The sequence below is a fragment of the Macaca fascicularis genome, chromosome 11 (genome assembly GCF_037993035.2).
Source record: "Macaca fascicularis isolate 582-1 chromosome 11, T2T-MFA8v1.1".
Lineage (NCBI taxonomy): Eukaryota > Metazoa > Chordata > Mammalia > Primates > Cercopithecidae > Macaca > Macaca fascicularis.
Window position 1 is genome coordinate 116,412,990 of NC_088385.1, and position 9,451 is coordinate 116,422,440.

Here is a 9,451-nt window from a genome sequence, read left to right on the forward strand (position 1 = left end):
AGTTCAGGGGACCTGGGCAGTAGAGCCTGAAGCCGGCTGTCTTTAGGATGCTGTGGGCGTGAATGAACCAGCTCTAGCCAGTAACCCATCCTCGCTCAGTGCACTCAGGGGTCTTTAGGGAAATTCAGAGAAAATTCAGGATTGAAGTAGACTGGTCAAGGCACTGATGTCATTCATTCTTTCATATTCATTTCAATAAATATTTGTGGGCACCTGCTGTGTGCACAGCCTGTTCTAGGCACTGGGATTCAATCTCATTTTGTTGTTGGTTTTGAGACTGGGTCTCGTTCTGTTGCCCAAGCTAGCAACGTGGCATGATCTTGGCTCACTGCAAGGTCTGCCTCCTGGGCTCAGGTGATCCTCCCACCTCAGCCTCCCGAGTGGCTGGGACTACAGGTGCACACCACCATGCCTGGCTAATTTTTGTATTTTTTGTAAAGACAGAGTTTTGCAGTCTTGCTTAGGCTGGTGTCGAACTCCTGGGCTCAAGCAATCCTCCTGCCTCAGCCTCCCAAAGTGCTGGGATTCCAGGTGTGAGCCACCACACCCAGCTGGATTCAGTGTATTTTGAGAGACAGACACCAAAGGAGAAACCAATAAGATCATTTCTGGTGTGTTGAAAATGAGACAACCCCATGGAGATTGTATCTCATGGGAAGAAGTAAATCCTCAAAAAGAAATTGAAGCAGTTGGATGGTAGGTCCCCAAACAGCAAATATCCAAAAAGGCATCCCGCCCATTCTGGCCCCAGGGCAGGGATCAGGATTCAGATTCCAGAACTAGACTAGAATTCGAATCTGGCCTCAGCCTTATTCTCATCACGACCCGGAGCAAGTCACTTCATCTCTCCAAGCCTGCAAAATGGGGATGATCACTCTTCCCTGGTTGCTGAGACCAAACGAGGTCATACATGCAGTGCCGGCCACGCAGGGATCATCGAGTTCCATCCCAAGAACTCGATCACGTCCTGGGTGCGTGTGCGCACACACCCACACACGTACAGACACACACACACGCATGCATGCACGGTGGGGCACCCAAGCCGGTGCCCCCTCCTCGAGGCTGGGGCCTACGCCTCCCTGACCCTCTGGTGTATTCAATTATAGTTTTAGCCACATTCATTCCTTCCTCCTTCTAGGTAAGGTTTATTAAAATACCCAGTCACAGAAATAGCCCTGCTCCCTGACAGCAGCCAACCCACAGCGAAGCCACGCTTCCTTGAACCCTCCCCCAAACCCCAACACATGCCAAAACCCCATAATAAGTCCTTGCGCAGACCCTCTTCCTGAGGCACCCCACAGTGCGCGAGCTCCCTTGTTGCAACAAGACAATAAATCTGACTTTGTTCGACTACAGATGTGTTCTTGGTGGTGTTTGGCTGCAGGACACTTTAAACTGTAAACCCAAAAATGTCCCCTGTACAAAATGTTTGCAGCCACCTCAGGGGAGGGGAGCTGGAACTGGTTTGTCACACAACTGGGAACAGCACCCCAGGGAACAATGCAATCAAAAGGAGGTGATTTCCGGAGCTGCAGTCCCTAGACTGGGGATGGAGTGGGGGTGCGGGATGTCACCATTTCTCACCGGCTTTAGTCTTAACTTTTCATGCTTTAATGTGAAATGTAATTATAGATTCTTGAGTTATGGCGGTGAGCTCGTCAGGGCTAATTAGTCAGATTTATAAGTATTTGGTTCTCAGAGATCAATGACCGTGATGTGTCGCCTGAGAGCTCTGAAAAATCCCCTTTCTGCTAGTTAGTTTCTTGGGGAGTGGTGGGGTTGGGAGAGCTGCTTTTGTTTGGGGGGCTGGTTGAGAGGGACAGCCTGACCACTCTCAAGCAGTCTGGAGACCATCGCTGCCTCTGAAGTCCCCACACCTTTGAGATCTGTGAGGGCTGTGCCCTAGGAATCCAGAAATGTCAAATAGAGGCCACTTGTCCCACTACCTCTCCCAGAGGCCATGGCAGACATTAGTAATGGATTCCCAAACCCCTCCCTGTTGAATCTGGACCTAGCACAGGCTGTCAGGCAATCACTTGGAATTAGCGTCTCTTTCCTACCCCTGGGATAAGTCCTTCCCTGCTCTCAGCAGAACAGAAGAGAAAGGAAACTGAATTTTGACACCAGAAGCTGGGATTTAGGTGGGTTTTGCCACTTGCTGACTGGCACACTGGGCTCATCACACTACCTATTGAGGTGCCACTTATCCAGGAAAAGTTACGGTGATAATCCAGGATGAAAATCTCTATGAGATCACAAACATGAAAGTTATTTGTCTACTCTCAACCCCTGTTCAAGATAAAGATGCATCAACCAACAGAGGAGGAAGAGAAATGCCAACATCTCAACAGAGCGGGGAAAAGCTGGTGCAGTGATCCCCCGGGGCAGCTCAGTGGGGGCAGGTTCCTTTTTCTTCCCTCCTCGGTTACCCTAGAATGGAAGCCAGGCTTCTACGTGCAGGCTGGACTCTGCACAGCCAGCTGCCTCCAACAGGGAACACGGTGCACATTCTCCAGGCTTCCAGACTTCAGGGGACCATGATGGCTTTGGCTACTGGAGGGCACCCTCTCCACGTGAGGGGGCTGGAATGTGGCATGGAGTATCACCCTCCAAGGAGCTTCTCTCTTGTCTCCAGCCATCCCACAGGAGGTAGATGATTTATTTACAGGCAGAGAAACCACTTGTCGGTTTCTTTTCATTCATGTGTATCACACGGTAAGCCTTTGTCAAATCCAGCCCAAATTCATTGTAGGAAAATTAGAAAATCCAGACAAAATGAAAATGAACGTTAAAACCGCCCATCTTCCCACCACTGAGAGATACATATTAGTAACACATGCATTTTTCTATGGTGTATATAAACACATGTATGTTTCTTTTTAGGATTTGGGTCATTCTATATGTAACATTTTGTAATTTGGGTTTCTTTTTTCACTTAATGATAGTGAACACTCTTTCATAGTAGTAAATATGTAGACACCATCATTTTCAGTGGCTTTATGGTATTTCTTACAGTCCCTTATGGTTAATATTTTACTTATTTAACTATCCAGCTCGCTATTGTTGGGCATTGGTTTCCAATTTTTCACTGCAATGAGCTGCACTTTTCTGCACTGGAAAAAAACAAGAACAAAAACAAAAACCCTTGTAGTTTCACCCGTATGTCTATTTCCTGCACTGAAATAACAAAAACAAAAAAGCCAAAAAAACTCTTGTAGCTCCACCAATGTGTCTATTTCCTTCAGAAAAATTCTCAGACACAGAATTGCAAGACCGTAAGGTACACACATCTCTAGGACTTTCACGCACATTGACAAATTGCCCTCCTGAAAGTTCGTACCGATCTCCACTCCCTGAAACCGTGAGAGAGTCAACATTTCTCTCTCCCCGCTGAAGTCGGCAGGTGGAAAGCCATAGGCTCAGAACTCTTTCCAGCTGCTGGGATCCTGCAGCTGGACCCCTAAGGACCATAGAAATACAGTTCTTTCTCTTCCACTCCCCAGTCAAAGCACCTTGCGAGAGTTCCTGGCCGGGCTGGGGCAGAGTCCTGAGGCCACCTGGCATGCCCACTCACAGACCTTACCTCCTCCCTCTCCACGTGCACGCCTGGATGTCTTTTCTCAAGGCCTGATGCTCACACCTCGTGGCAGGGCAGCAAGCTTTTGAGTTATAGTGAACCTTATTTCCCTCTACAGCTCCCACGGAGTTAACAGATGTACGCACGTCTGAGGCAGTCATGCGGCAAGAGACTTTGGGCCCAATTCTTTCTGTTTTGACAGTGTGTAATCGAGGTGAAGCCATAAATTTTATAAACAAGAATAAACGACCCTTAGCAACATATGTCTGCTCGACCCTTCCAAGGTGATTGTAAATAAAGGCGCCTGCTGACCACTGAGGGCCATGGGCACTGCAGATGGCCAGTGATGAGGGCTGAAGGACCGGTGCCTTGGGAGCTCACACTGGGAGGCATTTCAGCGGTGAGGGGCAGGGGGAAGAGGTCACCTAGCTCCCCGCCCCAGTCCTGAGTCAGTTGGACACCTTCACGCCACTTACGCACTCCGTTCTCCAGGGTGCCTTTGCCCCGTGCCGCCTTGAATTGGCACTTGCTTCTCATTCTTCATCAGAGCACTTGTAGCTGTGGCAACTAGCTTCCTCCTGGGGGTTTGTTTTTGAGACAGGGTCTCGCTTTGTTGCCTGGTCTGGAGTGTAGTGGCACGATCATAGCTCACTCGGCCTCAAGCTCCTGGGCTAAAGCGATCCTTTCGCCTCAGTCTCGAGTAGCTGGAACTACAGGTGCTCACATCAATCCTGGGCTTTTTGTTTTGTTTTTTAAGAAACAGGGTCTCTGGCCGGGCATGGTGGCTCATGCCTGTAATCCCAGCACTTTGGGAGGCCAAAGCGGGTGGATCACGAGGTCAGGAGATCAAGACCATCCTGGCTAACACGGTGAAACCCTGTCTCTACTAAAAACACAAAAAATTAGCCAGGCGTGGTGGCAGGCGCCTGTAGTCCCAGCTACTCGGGAGGCTGAGGCAGGAGAATGGTGTGAACCCGGGAGGCGGAGCTTGCAGTGAGCCAAGACAGTGCCACTGCACTCTAGCCTGGGCGACAGAGCGAGACTCCGTCTCAAAAAAAAAAAAGAAAGAAAGAAAGAAAGAAAGAGGGCCTCACTATGTTGCCCAGGCTGATCTCAAACTCCTGGCCTCAAGCGTTCCTCCGCTTTGGTCTCTCGACGTGTCAGGATTACAGGCAAGAGCCACCATGCCCAGCCCCTCCTGGATTTTTGGTAGTCCCTTCTCTTCCCCCGAGAAGAAGCCCTGCCCCACTTGATTGCCAGTCACACCCTCACTGCCAACTGTGCCAGGGTGGCCACCCCAGGGGGACCCGAAGAGCAGGGTCCTTGTCTTGGCTTTGCCGCTGCCCACAGGGAGCATGCTGGAGACAGGCAGATCTGAGTTCAAATCCAAGTTGGACCTCTTCCTCTCGCGTGACACCAGCCAAGGTGCCGTCTCCCTGTGCCTCGGTTTCTGAGTCTACGACGCAAAGGTACTAATGTCCACTTGGTGGGGCTGTTGTGGGGAATACATGCCAAGCGTGCAAGGAAGGTGCTCTCCAAGGTTAGCTCTGCTGAGATGGTTTCAAAAGCTCTGGTGATAAGGAAATCTCCGTAAGTCTCAGCTATTGATAATGATATCATTATAATCAGCATCACCCCTGTGGACACTGTGTGACTTTGAGCAAGTGATGTGACTTTGAGCAAGTGACTTCACCCTCTGTGCCCCTGTTACCTCACATGTGAAATGGGGAGGATAACTGTACGTACCTTGTAGGGTTCTGAGTACTAGAAAGACATGAGCACCTGGCATTGTGGTACAATTGAGCATAGAGCTAGGAGTTGAGGAAATGCCTGTCATGGTGCTTGGAAGCACAGAGCCCTGATTTAAAGCCTGGTTCTGCCTCCTGGAGCTGTCTGACCTTGAGAAACTCCTATCTCCTCTCTGGGCCTCAGTTTCCTCATCTGTAAGTTGGGGGTGATAATATTAAGAGTTCCACCTTCACGGGCTCTTGAGATAATTAAATGAACTATTGAATGTAAGGTTCTTAGCAAGATGCCTGGACGTAATCAGTGCTCTATGTGTGGTCCTTACTAAGATTTATTATTAAGTTCTCCTCTCTGCTGGGCGCAGTGGCTCACGCCCATAATCTCAGCACTTTGGGAGGCCAAGGCAGGTGGATCACTTGAGGCCAGGAATTTGAGACCAGCCTGGCCAACATGGCAAAACCCGTCTCTACTAAAAATACAAAAACAATTAGCCAGGCATCATGGTGCACGCCTATAATCCCAGCTACTCAGGAGGCTGAGGCAGGAGGATCACTTGAACCCAGGAGATGGAGGTTGCAGTGAGCTGAGATCACGCCACTACACTCCAGCCTGGGTGACAGGGTAAGACTTGGTCTCAAAAAATAAAATAAAATAAAATAAAATAAAAAAATCCGGGCACCGAGGCTCACACCTGTAATCCCAGCACTTTGGGAGGCTGAGGCGGGCAGATCACCTGAGGTCAGGAATTTGAGGCCAGCCTGGCCAACATGGTGAAACCCCATCTCTACTAACGATACAAAAAATCAGCTGGGGGTGGTGGCACGCACCTGTAATCCCAGCTACTCAGCGGCTGAGGCAGGAGAACCACTTGAACCCGGGAGGCAGAGGTTGTAGTGAGCCATTGCACTCCATGCCTGGGTGACAGGGCGAGACTCCATCTCAAAAAAAAAAAAAAAGTTCTCCTCTCCAGGCCTCAGTTTCCTCATTTATAAAATGAGAGCAATGATGTCTGAGACCGCGCTCAGCTCTCATTGTTCTGCAAGTCACTCTCCTTTTCACTTCGGCCCTGTTTGCTGGAGCCACATCCCCGCCTTCTCATCTGATTATGCCTGGCCACCTCTGGAGGCCACCTGTCTCCCCCACCCTCTCGGCAAGCCTGAGGGACCAGAGGCGCTGCCAGGCTGTCCTCAGCGTCACCTGGGGATGAGCTATTAGAACGTGCTTTCGAAAGGGTCAAATATGACTGAACAACAAAGCTACTTTTTTGGAGCTGCTATCATGTCTGGGGCCTGTGGGCTTATTTCTGAACTCTTGGAAATTGGTATTATTATCGCATTATAAGATAAAGAGGCTTTGAGTGGTTCAACCATTTGCTTAAGGAGATGCTGGAAGTGACAAAGATGGAATCTGAATTCAAATAGTAATAATAGCAAACAACCGTAATAACAGGAGTTAACATTTGCCAGGGGGTGATATTACTCTTTTAAGTATTACCTCATTAAACAATCCCAGTGACCCATAGGGTGGATGTTATGATTCCCATTCTACAGATGGAGGAGCAAGACCGAGAGAGATGGAATGACTTGGCCAGTCACCAAGGTAGGAGGTGACAGAGCTGGCCTTGAACCTGAGCCTGCCTGGGACCAATGCCCAAGCCAGCTGTTTGACAGTCCTTCCCCACACCCCACAACCCTACAAGCATCAAAGGTCACCTGGCAGCCTCTCCCAGCCAGCCCCAAGTGCACCTTCTCACACTTCCAGGCTGGGGCTATCTGACCCTGAAACAGGCTGCTGAAGGTGACCTTGGGAATCCCAGCTTAGCTCCCAAAGAGGGTTACATGGGTTCCCTTAGAAAATGGATTCTTACCAGGAGGTTCCTTGGACTTCCTACGACTGGATGCAAATTTGTGAATGTGTGTGTGTGCATTCCAAAGGTGACAAACCACAGCTTGAGAAGTTTCTGATTCTGTGGAATGGGAGAACACGAGGGACGTCCCCAAAGTTTCTAGGTCTCCGCAACCTGCCTGTCCCTGCCTCTGTGGGACTTTAGCACCATCTTCCAGGAGGACTCACAGAGAAGAAAAGCAATAGGCCAAGGCAAGTTCAAACTGTGCCACCCTCCCCTAGCTGGACTGACTGCAAAGACGCATTTATTCCAGCTTGTGTCGGTATTGCCAGATTCCCAGGCCCCGCCAGAGGGGAGGCATGAGCCACAAATCCTTCCAGGCACTGATTTATGTAGCATTCACGCGGAATTCATTATACAAAGAATTTTATTCAATTAAACTTGAAATGCATCTGGATTCTTAAAGGTTCAGTAGTGATCACTGGGACAGGGCGATCATAAAACTGAATGGGCTGTCGGAAGGTGTCGAGGCAGCGGCAAGGGTGACATTGCCGCTGACGGGGACTTCCGAACCAGGGACGTTTGTCATTGGGATGTGTTACAAGTTCGGGCTGTGGAAATTACTCAGTGAAAAATGCACATTAACAATAGCCATGAAATATCAGTTAAGGGAAACTAGGTTGAGAAATGAAGACAGCAGGATCTATCAGAGCCTGGCATTGTTCACCGCAGCCCAGGTAGTGATTAAAACGACTGTCAAGCGGCAGTGGGTGGGAGCTGAGGAGCACGGGGCTGTGAGTGACGAGGCCGCGTCCAGGGCCCACATCTTGGTACTGACTCCCCAGGACAACTCGGTTCCCCACCTAATGCCTCCTTCCAGGGCTGCTATGGGGTTCAAATGAGATAATGTCTGTGGAACACTTGGCTCAGGGCACTGCATGTAGCAAGCCCTTCCACAGTGCGGGCTGGTGTCACTGTTACTGCGGGCTTCTCTCCGAGGGAACAGCCAACTGCCAGCTCGTCTCTGGAAATGACACTAAATACCCCATTCCAGGGAGCCTGACCTGGAGGAGGGGGAGGCATTTTCAAGGGTGCAAAATGTAAGGAAGTGCCCACAATCCACAAACTCAGTGATCGAGTAATATTTGTGTGCAGTATTTTCCAAAACGAAATTATGAAAAAAATCTATGATAAGCAAGGAATCACGACTTTAAATAAAAGCAGGCTGCTGTGTGTTTCAAAACCCATGTTTCTGTGCAATGGGATGGATTGTTTCTGAGAGTTGGCAATGGTATGCAAACACTGGCAGCGTGGGCTTCACAGTCATGTTTCTCGATTGTAGGGCTTTTATTAACTTTTCCCACCTGGTTCAAAATATGCGAGGATATTTGCTCAGCGTACAGATGGGTACGCGTCTTTCCTTTTGCTTTGGGCTCTTGATAGAGCTTTTGAAAGGCGCTGCAGAAGAGCAAATGTTTTAAATACCCCATCCTCCCAGCCCCCAAAGCAAGCTTGCTCCATTTTTCCCAGGTTGGTGGCACATGAGAGAAACACCTGCTGAGTGGTGGTGTCTGCCCTGCACCCGGGTGGTTTCTCAGAGAAGTGTTTGCTGGTGAACCAGGAGACAGATACAGAGGCAGGGGTCTGAGAATGCGACTGTTAACATCCGGCCTGTGACAGCCAGTCCTGGAAGGACAGGACTTGGCAACAGGCAAACGGCCTTGTTTCAAAGACTGTCACTTTAGGATGTTGTATTTACTCAAAGAGCTTTCCTTATCCTTTGGAGGCTGTGCTTCCCCATGGCTAGGCATACAGGGCTGCTGTGTTATTATATATATGTATAGCATATATGTTCCCCCACACTTTGATGGTGATGGGTGGCTCAGAGGTAACTAAACTTCCAAATATATATATATACACACGTATATTCCAGGAAGATTTTGAGGTGTAGACAGAATTGCGTGTTTGGCTGCAAGCTCTTGGAACACGCCCCCTGACCGAGCCTTAGTGGTTGCGCGGTGAACCACCATTCACTTCGGAACACTCAAGCCTCTCCTGTTTGCAGGGCTTTTTTTTTTTTTTTTTTTTTGAGACAGAGTCTCGCTCTATCACCCAGGCTGGAGTGTAGTGTCACGACCTTGGCTCACTGCAGCCTCTGCCTCCTGGGTTCAAGTGATTCTCCTGCCTCAGCCTCCTGAACAGCTGGGATTACAGGTACCTGCCACCATGCCCAGCTAATTTTCTTTTTTTTTTTTTTTTGTATTTTTAGCAGAGATGGGGTT